Genomic DNA, 19734 nt, shown 5'->3' on the forward strand with positions numbered 1-19734 from the left:
GTATTTTGTTGGGTTGATACATGTGGAAAAATAAGTTACTGTTCACTTTCTATGGACATGCACATCTGTTTAATTAAACAGTAGTTACATTATACACATTTTAGATATTTTAGATATTGTGTCATGAAGAACCATATTAACGCATTCTGAAAGTTATCATCCAGCTATATGCACAGCCAAAGTTTTAGTAACTGAAAGATGTTGTCTGCTGTTTCAGGTTTTCAAAATTACAGGTTTTGGGGATAATGTTTTGTGTGACTCCGCTGATATGGAAAAAAATATATATATATTCCATATTTGAAGATATCTTTGGCTACATTTCAGTATGGTATGGGTCACAGAAAATATATTAGCTAACCAAGTTTACTGCAAGCTTATAAAGTTTGCTGAGTGTAAAAAAAAGTCCCTTCTGTCCCTTCCTGATTTCCTCTTATTGTATATTTGTCCCACTGAATGGTTTCAGATCTTTAGGCAAAATGTAATATTAGACAACGGGAACCTGAGCACAAAACACATTTTTAAAACTATTATTTAATTAATTTAAAGAAAAAGCTATCAAACGTCCATATCACTCGTGTACAAGTAATTGCTGCCTTAATTACTCAATCAACTAATTAACTAAATTTAATTGAGAATTAGATTCAGCTGATTGAACACAGCCAAATTTTGGTTATGCAACAAGACAATGATACAAAACACAAAAGCAAGTCCATATCTGAATGCTGAAAAAAAAACAAAATTAAGGTTTTGGAGTGGCCTAGTCAAAGTCCTGACTTGAACCCAATAGAGATACTTCGGCAGGACCTGAAACATGCAGTTCATGCTTGAAAATGTGCCATTTTGTCTGAATTAAAGCAGTTCTGCAAAGAAGAGTGGGCTAATATTCCTTCACAGTGATGGGAAAAGTTGATATCAAATTATAAACATTTTTGTTTGCAATTATTGGAACTAAAGATGGTGCAATCAGTTAATAAGTTTAAAGGACAATTCATTTTTACATGGGTGATATGTGTGTTTGATATCTTTTTTCATAATTCAAATAATTTTAAAAGTGTGTTTTGTGCTTGCTCTGATTCTCGTTGTCTAATATGATGTCTAAATCTGTAACCGTTCAGTCTGACAAATATGCAATAATAGAAGAAATCAGAAAGGGGTCAAATACTTTTTCACAGCACTGTACATGGGTTTCTAGTGGTGTTTCTGGCAAGTGATTTTTTTTGTGTCGGTGTGTGTGCATGCCCGTGTGTGTGTGAGTGCGTGTGTGTGTGTGCATGTCTGATTTTTTAACCCCTTACATAATCCTTAGCATGTTTTTACACACAGTCAAATAGTTAGGTGCAGTATAGCACCATATTTGCAAGAGCACAGTATAGCAGCCCATGTCACACCACACATGAAATAAATATCAAGATTTCGTAGACATCACATAACAGGAATGTGTCCCATCTCCGTCCAGAGTGTCTGTTTCTCCTGTAATACTGTACTTGTGCCATGTATCACCCAAGTGGGTGCTTTGATGGCGATTGAGGTGAATCTCCACCCTTTGGTGTAATATATTTTTAGATTATAAAAGGTACAATATAAATGCAATATATTATTGTTTATTATTTCAGGATATACACCATTCATGTTTTAATTCTTTGGACTGGAATAAGCATATATTTCTTCTAATTTTAAGATACATTTTTTTAAAGAATTCACTATCAAACCCTTTTCACTTCTAAGACTGTTGCGACTGTTTCAAAGAGCCAGCAAACTGAGGCCACTCAAGGTTCCTGCCACAGCTCATCTAGGATGACATCCAAGCTGATCTGCAGCTCTCAACGACAGTATGAAACGACACGCTGGTTCATTTTAGGTTGCCATGGACTTTCTCAGACTGCAAGGATTCACAAATTGCTCTTGGCCTCTAAACTGTCATTACAACAGGTAAGGAATGCCGATGCAAAATAACAGTAACCACCACTATATTTGTGTGCCGTCAAAGATGTTCCTCTGCACAGAAAGCAAATCTGTGGTCACAAAAACTTCAAACACAAACTGAAATTTCCTTGGCTGGCCAGACATGCTTTGGCTATCTGTGGACCTGAAAGCTTTCTTTAGTTAATGGAAAAGTCAACTACAATTGGCCTAGTTAAACTTTTCCATGTATAGTACATATACACCTGAATTTATCATGTACATACGTATATACTGTACATGTAATGCATATAGTATCCAGTGCCATCAGAAAGTATTCAACTCCCTTTACCTTTTTCATGTATTTCCAGTTACACTACATTGTAATGCATGAAAGAAAGAGGAATGAAAGACATGTCTAATTTACAAAAGCACACAGCACGATGCTGCCACAAATAATGTTTGATGGTAGAAATGGTGTTACATGGCTGGTTTACACGAAACATATGAAATTATTTCATTTCAGGCCAAAGTGCTCAGATTTAGTCTCATGAGGCCACTAAATCTTCTTCCAGAAGGCCAAAGAGTCTGTCTGTCAGCTTCCGGTAAACTCCAAGTGTGATTTAATTGTTGACCTTCTTTCAGAAGTGACTTCAATCCAGCCACTCTTCCAGAGGGGTCGGATCTGTGAGGAGTACTAAACAGATTATTGATCTCTGGACAGTTTCTCCCATTTCAGCCAATGAACTTTCTGTTGTTCCTGGCCCCCTGGTCACTTCTTTGGTGATTAGCCTTCTCGTCCAGTTACTTAGTTTGGTAGAACAGTCTGATCTTGGTGTCATCCAATTTTTTTCTCGTTTTGATTTGCGCATCAGTGCGCCAAGGAAGGTTCAAAGCTTTGCCAGTGTTTTTATAACCTTGGCCAGCGTTTTGCTTCAGACAAATTCATCTCAAAGTTCCATGACCAGTTCCTTCTGTTCCAGGACTGTGTGACTGATCTGACCTGCTGTTTCAGTTGTGAGGTCGCAGTTGGTGATATTCATGTATAAAACAGAGGGTATTTCTTTATCTAATACGAACATAATAAAGCAAATATATACAATATTTTGAAACACATTTTTTTGATTGTAATTATGTTTTTTTGTTCATAAGCTGTTGCAGGCTATAAGCAGGATAATGTCCGAGGGGCTGAGAATTAGGCAGTTTGAATGCCCTGTGCAAATTTATTACCCCGTAACTGTAGTCAAAACATGCGTTTCAAAATATTAAATTCTATTCAAATTTAAACGTTACTTAAGTAGGCTATTTTAGCAAATATCCCATACCATATATCACTTAGCAACAAATGTGTCTTTCTAGTACCTCAATGTCACATAATATTAAAATTCAGTTTGGTTTTAAATCAAAATGGTCTCATGTGTTTGTTACCACAGATAGCGTGGTACCTATTTATATTCAAAACAGAGAATAGACTGTAAACATAGTTGGACTAGCATCTCTCCATACAGTCATTCATGGACATCAAGCTGATACTGTAGCAAGTATGATAGTGTAACTGTTGACTTTCTTGCTCTTATAAATGTCCATTTATCAAGTCAGGTGCTACTTCATAGTCAGGCATATGGAAAGTAATGTACACATCCCAGCCAATCATAATTAAGTTTTCAAGCCATTGTATATTGGTTTTGCGGGCGTGCAGCATTGGCGAGTTGAGAATGACATACTTTGTATCGTATCTCAAACTGACTACGTTTATTGACACAATAGGCTAAGCATTATCACTTTATTATGATAGAAAAACCTGGGTAATGATGCACGTTGTTATTCATTTCCTGTACAACAAGTGGTGCTGCCCAGCCAAGATTAATTTTTAAAATAGATTCTTCCCCATGCAAGGAATCGATTTGGAATCGAGCACCTTATGTGATCACTCGATCTGTGAAATAAATGAAAATCACCATCCCTACACTACATGTACACGTATATACAACACTTTCCCTGAATTAACACACAAAGAGTATATGGCACCAGGGCTAGCCTTAAAAGGCTGCTGGGATTCTACATACTTGATGCATCCTTCCCCCTGGGAAAGCCATCACTTTACGATCGTCTGGGACAGATATATGCGGGCTGACTATTAGAAAACAGATCTTGTCTCACAAGCTTTACAACATTACAGACGTTCCAGCTCCTCATATAGACCAACCTGCTGTATTTTGTATGATATACAATATGGGGTGTCAGGAACATAAAAAAAGCTTTTGTATTCACCAACTAATATATAGTACATAGAGCTGGTTAACAACTGACAGCATGTGCAAAAACCACCAAAAACTAAACTAAACTAAAAAAATGGACATCAAGAGGTTTATAATGACACCAATTATGTTGGTCGGAATGTGAATAAGGCAGGGTCACAGAAAACACATTTACTCATTAAGTAGGTTCCTGGGCTTGGAAAGTTTGGGAATCTCCACCTTGGAGGAATGTGGCCCTGTTCCTCACAGTCTGTCTCTCGCTTAATCAATTTCTAATTGAGAGACTCATGCTCTTTGAGCAAGGCTGCACCACAGAGCAAGCTCTAATTTATCTCACCACAGTGATATTGACTGTCAGTACATCTCTCTATAAAGAAAGGTATGAAGAAGGAAGGCAATAAATTTAGTCAGTGCCCCAACTGCCACCCACTTTGCTCCACACATGGTGGGAAATTGGGGATCAGGTCATCCATTTAGAAAGTGAAAATTGTATGTATAGCATCAGAGCCCTATTTATCACCTGCTCCACTCATTCTACTAAGGCATGGGCTTTATGAATCAATCTGCTTCCCATTGGCATGTGCCCTTTCCTATCATTCAGGTTTTATGCAAACTCTACCAGAAAGTTGGCACACATCATCTGCGTTGCAGCATAGTCTATATAGCAGGATTGTATGGGGAAGATGCCTGGTGATGGTGCCACATTAAGTTGCAATTGCTTTACCTTCTCACGTGATGCGTGTATTGTTTCAGTACACTGACAAATAAATAATAATTACATTTAGTCACACCATAGCTGTAAAGCAGGTGTGGACAAGTTGTTACAACAAATTACTTAATTTTCTCAACAGCTCTACTGGTAATGGTTCATTCCTATACCACACAACAGTAAAAACATTTTCATCAAGGATGTATGTGCAATCTGCAGCTGTAGCTCATAACTTTATAAAAATTTCAGATAAAAAGATTGGGCTCATAAAATAGTAAGAGCTGAAGTTGGAATGAAATCCCATAACGGACTGGTCATGGGATCTTAAGGTGTGATCTAAAGGTAAGTTTATGGCTGGTCTTATTAGTTATGTTAAGAGACTGAAAGCACTGCAGACTGTCGTGTTTTTGCTGTGAGTAAACATACACAGCAAACACAAACGAATGAATGGTGTCATAGTAATTTAAACAAAATTACAAAGAGCAGACAGCTGATAGGATGCCTGTGGATGCAAATGGTAGACTAACAGAAAAATGTGCTTAATATAGAAAGTAAGAAAGTTGGTGAAAAGTTCAGACCATTCAGCCTGTTGAGGCTCGCCATTTCCTTCTGCGAGTGTCTAGCACCCTGTCAGGCATAATCTAGAACATTAAGAGTATGCATTTCTGTTATGTGACCTGGCTACTTTTACCATGTACTGACATTTTTCTAACCCTTTATTTTAAAGAGAGGTAATAACAATTGTTGTATTGTAAAATTGTTGTTGCTGTTGTGTTGACACAACTACATATTTTCTAATAAGTGTGCCTGGAAGTCCAACATAGCAACACAATGTGCTATGCATTGGGGCTTCAATAGGTAAGGCAAGGGTCTCAACACTTAATGAATCCATTAAAACATTTGATTACTCATCTAAACTCACCTCACCTTGTTTCTCAGGTATAAATTTAGCTGATTTTATTTATTATGAAAAAGCAGGAAACCCTCTGCCAACCCCTGTGTTGGGTATTCCCTGCTACATCTCAAAACAGGTTTGTTTGCACCAGTTGTGAAAGACTTTCTGGGTGAAATTTACCAAGTGTCCTCTATGGAATGTATTCTCCGTGTAGCAATGTGTGATGAACACTTTACCGTGTGTAACGTATCATCAGTATGTAGTATAATGTAGTCTCATGTTCTGTTCCCTTCTGGATGAATGTGTTGTGTGTAGCACCACATCCCCACCCTGCATGGAATTGTGGTGAACCTGCACCACTATGGGGCACCTGAGGCATAGCAGACTTATAAAGACCTGAAACCCAAGGTCCAGGCCTATTGTTATGGTATCCCAACCTGACAGGTCCCACTACTGTAATGACTTCAGGCAGCTGAAAGTGGTGTCGGATTTCGAAGCATGCTCCATGCCCTGAACAAGTTCCATTTGCCTAGGCTGCCAAAGGGAAGATACCTTTGAGGTGTGTGCAATTCCTGTATTGGGTTATCTAGTGCAGGCTCCATGTGGCACCAGCCACATTCCAGAGCCTCATGGTTGCAATGCTCTGGCCAGACCAGAACTTTGAGGTGGCATACCTGGAGAATGTGATTGATCCACTCACACGCCAGGGAAGAACGCCTCAGCCACGTACACCAGGTAGTAATGAAGTGAGCTGGTCTTATGGTCAACCCTGCAAAGTGCTGTCTCACCTAGGATGAGGTCTAAGGTGGAAAATCCAGGTTCAGAAAGTAAGTGTCCTCTCCAGTATTTCATTCCAATCACCTGTATTTGCTAATTAGCACAATTCTTCAGGCAGGAGGTAGAACTAATTTGTGAATTCAACTGGTTGAGTTCTTGAGTTGAAAAAACCATAGCAGGACTTTTACTTTCTCACCACAGGACTTTCCGCCTCTGGACAAGGCCCACTACCTGGACTGCTCAATTGAATGGAGCCGATTAAAACCTCAACTGAAGGGGCCTCTAGTGGCACAGCCCATAGAGCGCTATCCACATGCTTAATGAGCTGCGACGTCGGCGCTTCGAATCCGACTGCCAACTTTTGTTGCACGTCTCTCCTCCTAATTCTTCCTGTCTCTCTACACTGTTCTATCAAAATAAAGCTGACAAAGCCCAAAAAAAAGAAAACCTCAACTGAAGAAAGTGGTGATGGATAGAAGCCACGTCCACCCAGCCTCCAAGACACAAATAAGTGCTTTCCTGGGTTTGGTATTATGTTCGGTTCATCCATGACTTCACTTCCAAAACGGAGCCTTTGAAACCTTTGAGACTTCCAGGGCCTCAAAAGGAGCCCTGTGTTTGAATTCAGTCCTTCACACCACCAACTTCGCGGTCCCTTTGTCCTACAGACAGATCCATAGGAGACTAGGTTGGGCATGGCACGACAGGTCTTCAATGGCAAAGAACATCCCATCCTCTTCCTGAGCAGAAGGCTCCATCAAACAGAGACCTGCTATGCTTTAGTAGAAAGAGTTGTTTTCAATCAAGTGTGCTTCTCTCTGGAGCAACACCTTCTGGGGCTGCAGTTCACCCTGATTACAGACCACATGCCCTTGCAATGGATTGCTAAAGCAAAAGATAAACCAATGGTTTATGTCCCACAGGCCTCCTTATTCCAGGTGGTGCACTGCCTAGGATCCCAACCTGGTAACACACTGCACTGTCCTGCACTGGCTTCACTCCCTCTGGGCTTTTACCAACCACAGCAGAATTTGGTGAGGGAATTCCCACTCCACCGTTCTCTCCCGTCACCTCTCCCAACAGCTCAGCTCCATCAGCACCATGGACAGCGGCCACAACCCAGAGGACGGATAATTCAGTTATTGGAGAACAACCGCTCCTCCGTCATTAACAACACCAGCTGTGGAGTCTTCAGCAGGCTCACAAAACACTGCGGCAGTTTTCTTGAACTTGTTAGCCATTTCTACACTAATGCTTGTGATTGCTTTTTCCGGATACGGCGCCAGACGACTCCTGCCTGGGGCACAGCTCACCCCAGACCTTCCTTTCCACAGCGTCTCCAGCTCTGCCAGGCAGCTCCTTCTCAACTCCTCTTATTTTCACTTTTTCTTTTAGGCTATTCCTATGCGGTCCCTTTGGAGACATTTTTCTATTTGACAAACACACCATACGGCTACCTGCCATCTTCACTGTGCCCAGTCTATGCCATGTCTAGATTACATTACATTCATTTAGTAGGTGCTTTTATCCAAAGCAACGTACAAAAGTGCATTTCATCGTCATTGGACAGCTACAAAACACAGGTTCAATAAGGTATAATACTCATTTCATACAGCTGTTTATAGCCAAGAATGCAATTCAGTTCATGCAGTGAACATTATTCTGACTTAACTTATGCCAGGCCAAACTAGGGAAAAGACCAAGCTACAATATTAGGACAAATGCAAATTACAAAAAGTGCTGGAATGGGGGTAACATGAGTGTCAAGAAAGGGGGGATTTAAAGTGAAATGATTCACAGAGTGGTGGCAGTTAGTCCAGGTATAGTCTGAAGAGCTGTGTCTTCAGACCATGGCGGAAGATGGGTAGTGAGGGGGAGGTTCATTACACCTGGGGACACTACAGAGGCTTTTATTGTACCAAAAACATTGTACCAGATACATTCTTAAACCTCAGATAAAGCCACTTCTAGAGAAGACAGAATCTATGTGCCCTGCCTTCGTCCCAGCTGTGCCAGCCCTGGAGCTTGGTTTACGTGGGCTGTGGCAGAACTGTAGCTGACAGCACTGACATAAATCCATTTACTCTCATCATGAGAATGACAGCACAGAGACACCAAGACACAGATAGTGTAAAAAAATGCAATGGCATGTGCACGCATGCATAAGCGTGTGCGCATGCAGCAAGTGTGTGCCCGAGTGTGTATGAGCTTGTGGTGTACGGCGGCTGTGCATGTGTGTATTATTTAGTTTTGTAACCAGTAATTGCATATGAGAACTGAATGTAGTTAAAATGTGCAATATATATATAAAGATAAATAACTATTGCAGAATCACTTTAAATGTGGTAATGAAAAGCAGTCCTCCAGTTTTCTCCTTTTTTTCCAGAAGAATCAATGGACACCAATGGACACAACTTCCCTGATTTCACTGACTTTACTGTACTTTTACCTGACCTGAGAGTATTGCATTAGCCTCAGCAGCATGTGCCTATATAGCTGGCAGCCTCTGCCAGGCTGTCCACACAAACATCTACGTTATATCTGGAGTTGGGAGAGGGGAGGGGATTGGGGTAGAGCAAGTGGGGGATGTAATCAAACCATGCGCAGCTGAACTGGCTCTGCTGGAAGAGAGTATGAAGCAATGTGTTGAGATTAGGAAGGCAGGTGTCAATATACATATTTATATACTAATAACTAAAACTTCTGTACCCTGTATCTTCACATAAAACACTGATCTTTTTTAGATACAACAACACACACTGTGACACAAAACCTGGTGTTTCTTATTTATCTTCCTTTCCATCTTAACTTTCCTGCCATTGCCGTACAGGATCAATAATGCTTCAGTAACATTTTTTCACTCACTTGCACAGGTATTTCAGCTACTATTGATCCCTTGCCAACCATTACTAACCAAAACATGAATGCGTTTGCTTTCAGACTTATAATTTCTGCAGCCAAAAAAAGACAGCCTTTTTCTAAAATGTATTTGTTCTCATTTAAAATATGAACCCTGCATCATTTTCTTTGTGGCTCAGGTAGTGGAACTACAGGGTAGGCAAAGGTGGGACCCCACAAAGAAACTGATTGTATCACAAGTTTAAATCTCTGTGGGTCACATGCTTCAGAAAAGTGAAGTAAGTTTGGAAGACAATCAGCGCACAGCAAATTATTTTGGTATCAAACAATAATGTTCATCAGTAAAACTGACTAACATGTCTGTTTAACCAATGGCTACACAACATTATTTCAGTCAATAATTCATTACCAGAAGAAATTGTACATTCCGCCAAAATGAGAAACCGCCATTTGAGAAGTGGTTGAGAAGCCACATCCTAAAATGATTGAATTCTGTGTCACTGATGTGCACATTAAAGCTGATATGGAAATGGAGTGACCTCATAGTGCCAGATGGGGAACAGGAGGGGCTTCAGCCCAAGGCCACGTCCACGTTTAGGGTTCTTGCAAACACCTTCTCAATTGGTTTAGACTCAGCCCATCATTGAGGGCCGATTGTGGGGTGATGAGCCAGTAGCACAGCACAGCTCCTGGTGATCTCTGTGTCGATGTACCTGATGACGTAGAAGGAGATGTCAGCCCGTGGCAGCAGTGTGGAAATGACCACTTAAGCATCAGAGAACTCCTGGGAGGATTTCTCAGCCTCCTTCCTCACTGCATGGACTCTCTCTCTCTCTCACTTACTCAGCTGTCTCTCTCTCTCTCTCTCTCTCTCTCGCTCTCTCACTCACTCATGCTCTCCCTCTCTCACACTCTCTCTCTCTTAATTTTCTGGTAAAGAACCAAATATAGCTCTTCTGGCCATGGATGAAAAAAGAGGATTAGAACCAGTGGGCGTAATGCAAAGGGAAACAGATGAAAGTGAAGGGATACAGAAAAAAGAGATGTACGCACTTGCGTAAGACTGAGCCAATTTCTTTTTCCCCCTAAAGCTGTGTGTGCCTCCTATGGCCTCACATGGTTGATACAGCATTTAGTCTGAGGGATGATTAAATTAGTCATAGTTCCCCCTGTGTTCATGCTCCAAAGTGAATAGCTGAGCACAGACTCCTACGTCTTGTCTGGGGTATTTCAGTCCGTGCTCAACATATGGCTTTTACAAGGCCCTGTGCTGCCTAGAGAACTGGCTGGGAAACCAGGCTTGCAACCCAAAAGTTGTGAATCACCCAGTGACTTGAACAAATATTCATTGCACGCCTTCAGGGCTAGTCCCAGGACATGGGAAATTACCGGTCCACAGGAACAAATATTCCTGGTGGTAACGTTAATAACCAACAACAATCCAATCCCTTCCTTACCTCGCCGGCCAGCCTCTTCTTAGTCCAACACCAAACATATAGCACGGTCCACACCACAAATTTACATAGTCATACAGAACGCATCAAATTATGGAGCATATACATATATAATTATATACACTGTTGTAGAAGCTTCTGTCTCTTTAGAGCTGTAAATACAGTGTTATTTGTGCACTTTTGTACGTCGCTTTGGATAAAAGTGTCTGCCAAATAAATGTAATGTAATACAGTAAATACATGAGCACCCACTACTATGCCTGCAAATTATCAAAAGACAATCACGGCACTAAGAACTGTATTCCACCCCCTTACTCTGCCTGCGGTCTCACCTCTGCTGCCAGACTCACTGCTTTATCTTCTCCCTGGGAACTCAACCTCTCTTCCTTCTTTTCATATCTGCTTCCCAGCCAGTTATATCTGCAGAGGAGCCGTGTGTTCAGCTAGTATGCTATGGACAGGCTACTTCTAATTACCTCATTCTTTTCAATTGTAGACTGGAATTAAATGATCGAAATGACCTATGCCGGCAAAATTAGCAAGGCTAGCTAGCCTAACAGCTAGTTAACTTCAGTGCACAAATGCAGCCTAGCATCATCATCCACTTTGCTGCATTACCCTTCTGTATCTATCAGAAAATAGTCGTCCAGGAACTACCTTGCATTACCATTATCCTTCTTTCATCCGTTATTACGCACCAGACTTTTTTGTAAAGTTAAAGTTGCAATTTGGTGAATAACCGGAATTTTTTTTGATGTTGACCGCCACTTGGCAGACCACACCACTTTGGCGAAATAGGTAGCATTGATACTGTAGTACACAATGTAATAGTAATTTTTAAGTCTTCCAAAAATACACCATTCAATTTACCACCAAGTTCACAGACCATTTAAATACATGGCTTCACTAATGAAAAAAAGTAAGTAATCATCACTTGGAGACATTCACATAAATCAGCTAAAAAATATACGTTTTGAAAAAAAACAAGTAAGGAAGTTTATTGTGAGAATGAAAGACACTACTTCTGTTTGTAACACACCAGCTCCCAGAACCTCGCCTAATCATTTACAAAATTTTAGCCTCTAGATTTAGGTTTGCCTCAAACTTTCCCCTCATATTGAAGTGCCAACTATTTCTCAATTTGCGCATTAACAAAGCAAAGCTGTACCACTTGCTCGTTGTCTAACTGAAACAAAAAATGATCAATAATTGATTGTCTGGCATATTAAAAATGTATCTGGGCTCAAGCATATAATTATGTTCCTCATCTGAAAGGGGCGTGAGACAGATTGAATAGGCTATCTACAAGGGCATTTGAACAGCGAGCATAGGAATATAAAATGTAATTAATAACGAAGTGAAGTGATTGATTTCGGTTCTCAGCTCTATTCATGCTGCAAATGCAGTGCACTCATAAATGCAAATCCAACCGGCACTAATAAACTCAAAAGTAGCGGAGCTGACCTCCCAGGCCCAGTTGTTTCTGAGTAAAGAATGAGGATGCTCGTCTCATTTAGCCATAATGTTTTGGCAAGGTTTCACAACCTTTTTAGCATCGGTCTTTTTTTTCGTGCATTTGCATTCATAAAAACGCACTACCTGCGAAGACCGAAAACATAGGATAGACTACACTGAATGCAGTGGGAAGTTATACTAGGGGTATTTACCTTGCAGATGCAAATTAGCTAAATTAAATAGAAATTTTCCGCCCGTCATAATTTTACAACTGCTAAAACACATTGCGAAGCCAAAATATTAATAGATAAACCGGTAAAAACAATTTCTAAGCCTAAGAACTTCTGATCTCACTGTGAAGGGAGGGTGTGAATCCAAGGCATCAAAAGATGGTGTAGTGTACGTACTCCAGTAGAGGGTGTGGACTAGTGCGTCCAAAAATCCTCGAACAGATTTAAGTGCTTCATTTTCTCTTCACCAAACTCTGCATAAGATTATTCTTGAATACGAAACCCGTCGCAGTGGAACATAAAACGAATGCTGCCGCTCTAGCATAATATGCAGCGGACTGCCCTCTCGTCACGTGTCACTCACTTTGCATGAAACAAAGTCCAACGTGATGAACTTGAAGTTAGCTCAGTCTCGAGACGCTTCGGAATTCTGTTTTTTTTTTTTTTTAATTTTTAATTTTACTTTTTATTTGCTGGTAAGTAATTGTCTAGGTGAAGTGGAGCATCAAAATATTAGGGGCTTTCACTGCTTTTCCCGTGAGTTATACTGGATAACAGATGTTGTTCAAAATAAATTCCACTCCCAGTCAGAATATAGCTCCCCCGCGAGCACGCGCGCTCACATCTGTCATGGTAGGCTACTTCGTTCTCCTTAAATGATCTCTGACCGTTAGTTATCTGTATCTGGTGAAAATTGGTTTATTTTTGGCTAGGTATGTATATAGCTTGTAAAAAAAAAAAAAAAAAAAATTAACCCCCGCCACGTTTTTTATTCTTCTTTTTTATTACAATATTTGAGCGCGCAATTTCAGCAAGGCTTCGTTTTGGCTGCCAATAAATCACTCAGAAGAAAATCCCACATTTGGTATTTCCTCATATTCTAGGAATACAAAATAGGTTAACATGTGTCATCAATTTGCTTTCAGTTCAGTGCACTTTTCAAGTCAAAGAAATAAAAGGGTAGAGGGAGAGAGAGAGAGAGAGAGAGAGAGAGAGAGAGAGAGAGAGAGAGATGGCAGTATAAGTGATGGTTTCCATGAACTTAAGTCATTCATAAGTAGGACCAGGCAATATATAAACTTGTTACTTGGCTATTCATTTTTTTTTGCTTCGCAACGTCAAAATGTTTTATTTTTATTTATTATTATTTTTTTTTATTACATTTCATTCACGTGCCAATGTCGGGTCGTAGTAAAGCAGAAAAGATGAAGAATGATTGTCAAGCGATTCTCACCAAGTAAACAGATGAAATTATTTCAGATTAAAACAAAAATCGACCACATACAATGTGAAAGAATAAATTCTGCCTATAACACAAAAGGATGCATCTTTATTAAAGATATTACTCAGAAATCGCCAAAGGAGAACACGCAAAGAAGGAAGATATGAGCGCGTGTGCTTGTGAGGGGGTGGGAAATTCTGGCACATTTGAACCTCGTCACCTTTGGATGTCCTCTTTTCGGCTAATGTTTATCCATCCACCCATCCATTCATTATCTATACCCGCTTATCCTGGGCAGGGTCGCGGGGTGACCTGGACAGGCCGCGAATCTATCGCAGGGATAATGTTTTGAGAATAATAAATAATTCATAATTCATTTTCATCTGCTTTCTATATAATAAATACCATTCATTGTGTTCTCAGTTCATGGGACGGAAAATTTCTAAATCGATTAAGTACGGCGTTCGGCAACTCCAGTTCCACTGCCTGTTGGCTCATAATCAACCGCTGCAGATATTACAGGTGGATATTTTGCCTTGTTTTGGACACATCGCCCTCTAGGGGCCAAATTACAAATAAATAACAGAAACTCGGCCTGGAGGATTGGAAGCGAGTTGGTATCGTTGTTTTTTTATAACAGCATTGTACCCACACCACTGGAAGTCTGGTGCATGTCAGTAATCCCGCTGCAGTGTCGATTATAGGCGAACAATACAACACCCCCCTTTCCCCCACGCCCACAAAAACACATTATAGCTTATTTATGGAAAGGTAACAGTGCCTCTCTCTGTAGACAATGCAGGCTCTCTGATGTAGCCCTCCCTTCACTGGCAAAATTAGATCAGTGGGATTTGTTACAAGTATCACATTACAAGAACGTAAATAGAATTAAATAGTAGTCACAGCAAAAAATAAATTAATATAAATTATTAACCATAATAATAATAATAATAATAATAATAATAATAATAATAATAATAATAATGACATTTAACAGTAGACTCATAAAAATATAAATAAATAAAAATGATATCAATGCAGCACCTTTTCACAGTGCTGTGAAAAAAGATCATTTTTGTCTGCAGAGCTCAGCAGTAGAGAGTCTGGACAGTGATGCATTCAGACTGCTTCCAGAATTCCACCGGTCAAGTTACTGACTTTAGCTCAACTTGGATAAAAATGTACTTCCCAGGTAAGCGCTCCCACCCTCACACCCCCCAGATCTTTCATCCTTCATGGCACCACAGAGTCACCGACCTCATCTTCCAGGAATCTTGAATGGTGAATGGTGCTGGAAAACAAATTGTCCCTCTCTGAGGATATCATGGCAGTTTGTCAGGTGTACATATTCTTCCTGTGCAGCATGTAGGAAATCTGCCCATTCCATACCACCTACTGAACCCAGCTCTTACTTCAGGCATCGATCATCTTCTGCATCTGCTGCACGTCTGATATACAAAATCCCTAGACTCAGCCATGTCACCCCCCTTTTCATCTCACTCCACTGGCTGTCTATATCAGCTCACATCAAATTTGAAACCTTGGAACTTGCTTGTTGGGCAGTTGAAGGGACAGTTTTGTTATATCTTCAAAAGATCATCAGATCCAACACCTCTACCAGACCCCCTCTGTTCTGCTACAGTACTTATGTGTGTCTGATACTCCCCCCCCTCCCCAAACCCCCATGTGGCTGCGCTTCCATGTTTTCTGACTCTTCTAGCTGCAGAACAGCAGAAACCCTGCCCATATTCTGATGCAGACTGAAGGCACCTTTTCAGATTGCACCATGGCCCCCCTGACCTCCTTCAGATAACCTTTCTTTTTCTCTTTGCTTGGATTTTCCTTTGAATTATTTCATAGTTACAGCTGTGTAAAGACTGAAGTTTATCTGCCTAGTGGTACTTTCTTACATCAAAATAGTTAGGTTAATGCTGCATTTATTGATTGCTAATGAGACCCTTTGCCTTCTTTATGATATTACATTTTTGTATTTCTGAGTGTTACACTGGTGTTCTCCATTTCTGTACATTGCCCTGGATACGAGCATTTGCTATGTGATTGTAATGTAGCACTTTTGTTCATAATAGAAATACAGCATTTGAGCTGTCTACACACCATTATTCAGAGACAGGGACGCTCTAGCTCACTGTGTTGAATGGTGATTCAGAGATTTATGGATACCACATTTCAAGATGGAAAGCAATCAAGGTAACATTATCCTGGGACTCTTGGAGTACTGGGTGCTCTAAGGTTAGCTGCAGTACGTAATGTTTTACAGTGAGAGTGAATGTGGGTTCACTGCAGTTTTTTAAATCTTTGGTTTATCTTTGCCAGTATCCAGCTGAAATGTGCATTTGCTGTATGTCCTACTAGGATTTTCTGCTGTAACTGATTGTACCAGGTACCTGTCAAAGATCCACTGCACCCCACTGCCAGTGTTTCAGCTTAGTATAAAATATAAAATCTGATTCTCACCCAGAGAGTTGGTTCTCTACTGCCATAAAAGGTGGTGCTCTTCATTGTAGTCAGTTTAAAATAATGTCACACTCGGGTCAGAATGTTTTTTCTTTCACTGGATTGTGCTATTGTAACCATTCATGAAAAAGCATGGGAATTGTCATTAATAATATAAATATGTTGTTTTATGTTTATCATGCATATTCTAGTGAAGAATGATTGCATATTGGGTGTATGATTGTATGTATATTATATAAAAGGTATGAGGACATTCTATAAAGAAAACAATAAAATACATAGTTTTCTTTATTGGATGTCTTTTTTTTGAAGGTTTTGGATAAAGTAATAGAAAAGCCACGTGAAAAAAGGACTTTACCTTTGACGTAACTAAATCACAGTTCCAAAGGCAGCTACACATGTGAGTCATATAAGGTTGAATGGCCATTAACAGAATGTGACAGCTGTTAAAGAGGTCTGAAAAGTAATGCTTTGATATTTTAGTTTCCAAAGCAGCATGAGGCACCTAACAGAGTTCGAAAGAGGCTAAATAGTCGGTGCCTGAATTGCAGGTGCGTCGGTCACAAAAATAGCAAACTGATGTAATGTGGCAAGGGGAACAGCATCACATGCCAAGCACAAACAATATGCATTGGCAATGAGTAACAGTAGTCGTAAGTCATAACAGGATAGTTGCAAACACCCCAGAAACTATTGCTTAAAAATTACTGGAGAATTACATCAACTGTGATCCTGTCTCAACAAAACCGTATGTCATGAGCATCGGTATTTATGGTGGGGTCACCATTCGGAAACTGCTTGTAACCAAAGCTGATGTACAACCTAATGTAATAACATTACCTAATGTTAGGAACACAACCCCTGGACCCCTGAGCAATGGAAAAAAGTAACAGGGCCTGACAAGTCGTATTTTACTTTTTCCTACATCTGGAAGGGTTTACATTTTGAAAATCCAAAGGAAGCCTTCAGCCAGCATTGTCTGTTGACAGCTGTTGCATATGGTGGTGGATCTGTAATGGAACTGACAGCCACCTCATGGGAGTCATTGGGTCTGAAGAGTGCTCTGCATGGTCATATAATGGGCACGGAACATGACGCCATTTTACAAGACCAGGTGCATTCTATGATGCAAAAACTGTTCCCTCATAATATTGGAATATTCTGAAATAATAACACCCCCGTGCATAAATCACTGTTAAATCACCAAATAATCCCATAATAAGCAAATCTAAACATCATTGAACCTTTATGGGAAGTTCTGGGGCCAGTTGCACCAGCTGGACATACGCCTGATCTTATAGTTAGGTCCAACATAGAACGTGTGCAAGGTCAGATATAACAAATACACCTATTGCACCAACTGGGTGTAGCGCTACATCTGTGTGCATTCTACAACTAACACAGGGTACGCATAAGTGAAACATTCAGGCTGTTCTTGTCGGCAACACTCATTGCAAAATTGAAAACAACAACAACAACCTCAGAATATGGCGTGTCTCGTTTTTAGATTGCATAACCAGACCGCTTTCAGATGTGAGGGAATAGTAAGGCATTCTTATGTCCCTGTGGAGGTAAAAAATTGAGTCCTTAAAGGGGAAATCCAGGACACTTGCAAAAAGACTGAGTGGAAGAAAGCACAAATTGAAGAAGACGGTTTCATCCTGTTTTTGTCTGCTATTGCACCTCTCCATGTATCACTTGACACCGCAGCTCGTGCTTGCATTGCATTAAGAATTTCAGGTGACACATTTTAAGCCCAAAACATACCATATGTAAGTATGTGAATATAAATGACAACTCCAGGCCGAGGCATTGCAAAGGCATGCCCTGGTTGCACATACTCAATGTGCATTCTTATGTCCCCGTGGTTATAAACCCGTTTAAAAGAAGAAGACGATTTCATTCTGTTGTTGTCTGCTATAGCTCCCCTTGCTGCGACACTTCACACTGCAGCGTGCATTAAGAATTTCAGGTGGCATATTTTAGAATCCAACTACGTGTGCAATCAACTTTGCATAGCTCAAAGCGTCTGCGTTCGCATACTTACATAGGGTGTGTTTCAAGTCTTAGGCCCGACCAACTTAATAGTCAAGATCAACTTTCTTTCGTCCAGCTGGTATAACCAGCCCGAGGAGTACAGAGAATGAAGTAGATTTCCACCTACTTCATTCCTCAAAGAACTGGAGGCTTTCCTTCTAGTATTCCAGTACACACAGTTCAGATCTTGTATGACTCCTCCAAGAAGGACTAAAGCTGTTCTGAAAGTGATGGGTAGCCCTAATCCTTATTAGTTATTCGATATCCATATATTGTTAGGAGTCTGCATTATTTTGTTCTGCACACTGTAGAACCCACTGCTACAAACTGTCAACCAAACCAGTATGAGGTATTGTGGGCAATTACACTTCACCACACTCTGTATTATCATGGGTGGTATAAGGTAAGCATTAAACTAATCAAGCCTTTAATGGATAAAATGATGAAAAATAGTCTGCTGCGAAAATCAGACACATTTCTTAGCACTATTGCTACAAAATATACTGTGGGAAAAACTGTTTGAAAAAAATCAGATAGGCTGTGTTAAAACAAATAAAGCTACTAAATAGCTACGTCAATCAAAAAAGGATTCTTTTTAAAAACTGGAATATTCTGGCATTGCTTTTAAAGGACTTCTGAACAAATCACAGTCTGTTTTCCTAATTTGGCTTTTGTTTTGTTATACCTTTGTGTGTGTGGGAAGAAAAAAGAAAAAAAAAAAGATTTCTGACAACCTCTTTTCCCATGTATTGGTATCACAGAGGTTCTACTTTATGTATTTATAAATTATACATTCAGAAATTATATATATATGTAGGTGTCTTGCAATTATGCATTGTCATTGCACCTATCGGAATCTAACATTATAGCAAATTTTCAGGTTCAGGGACTGAAAAATGCAAATCATTTTCAATTTACTTGTTTATTTATATAACTTTATATAGTTATCCAGCCCCTTCCTGGAATAACCACTTTCACTTTGCCAAAGCAGATATCACTTCCTGGCCAACTACTTAAGATTCCACCCAAGGCCTGTTTACCTCAGTCAGAGTAAAAAGCTCTCTGTGAGTGCCTCTCTTCCTAGATGTGGGCTCAGGCACGCACTGCTTTGTAAATCTTGGTGTGAATAAAGCTCCTCGTCCTCTCCTGACACTGGCGGTGTCCCCACTTCACTGCGCTTATGCTTTCCAAGAACAGGAAAATCGGTGAATAGTGAATGGGCTCAGATCCCCAGATGACAAGGAGGCTTCCGTTTCAGTCTGCCGCGTGCCCGCCCCCTCCAGAGTTCGCCCGAGGCTGGAGTTCTCAGGCCGCAGTGAGCATGTGACAATGCACATTCTGAATGAGAGCTGGAAATCATGATAAAACAGACATAACATCATTTAAAACCTGCTCCCGTGTTGTCCTGTGTGTGTGTGTTTTGTGGAGTCCCCTGAAGAATTGTTAATCAAACACACACACACA

The sequence above is a fragment of the Anguilla rostrata genome, chromosome 6 (assembly GCF_018555375.3).
Source record: "Anguilla rostrata isolate EN2019 chromosome 6, ASM1855537v3, whole genome shotgun sequence".
NCBI lineage: Eukaryota > Metazoa > Chordata > Actinopteri > Anguilliformes > Anguillidae > Anguilla > Anguilla rostrata.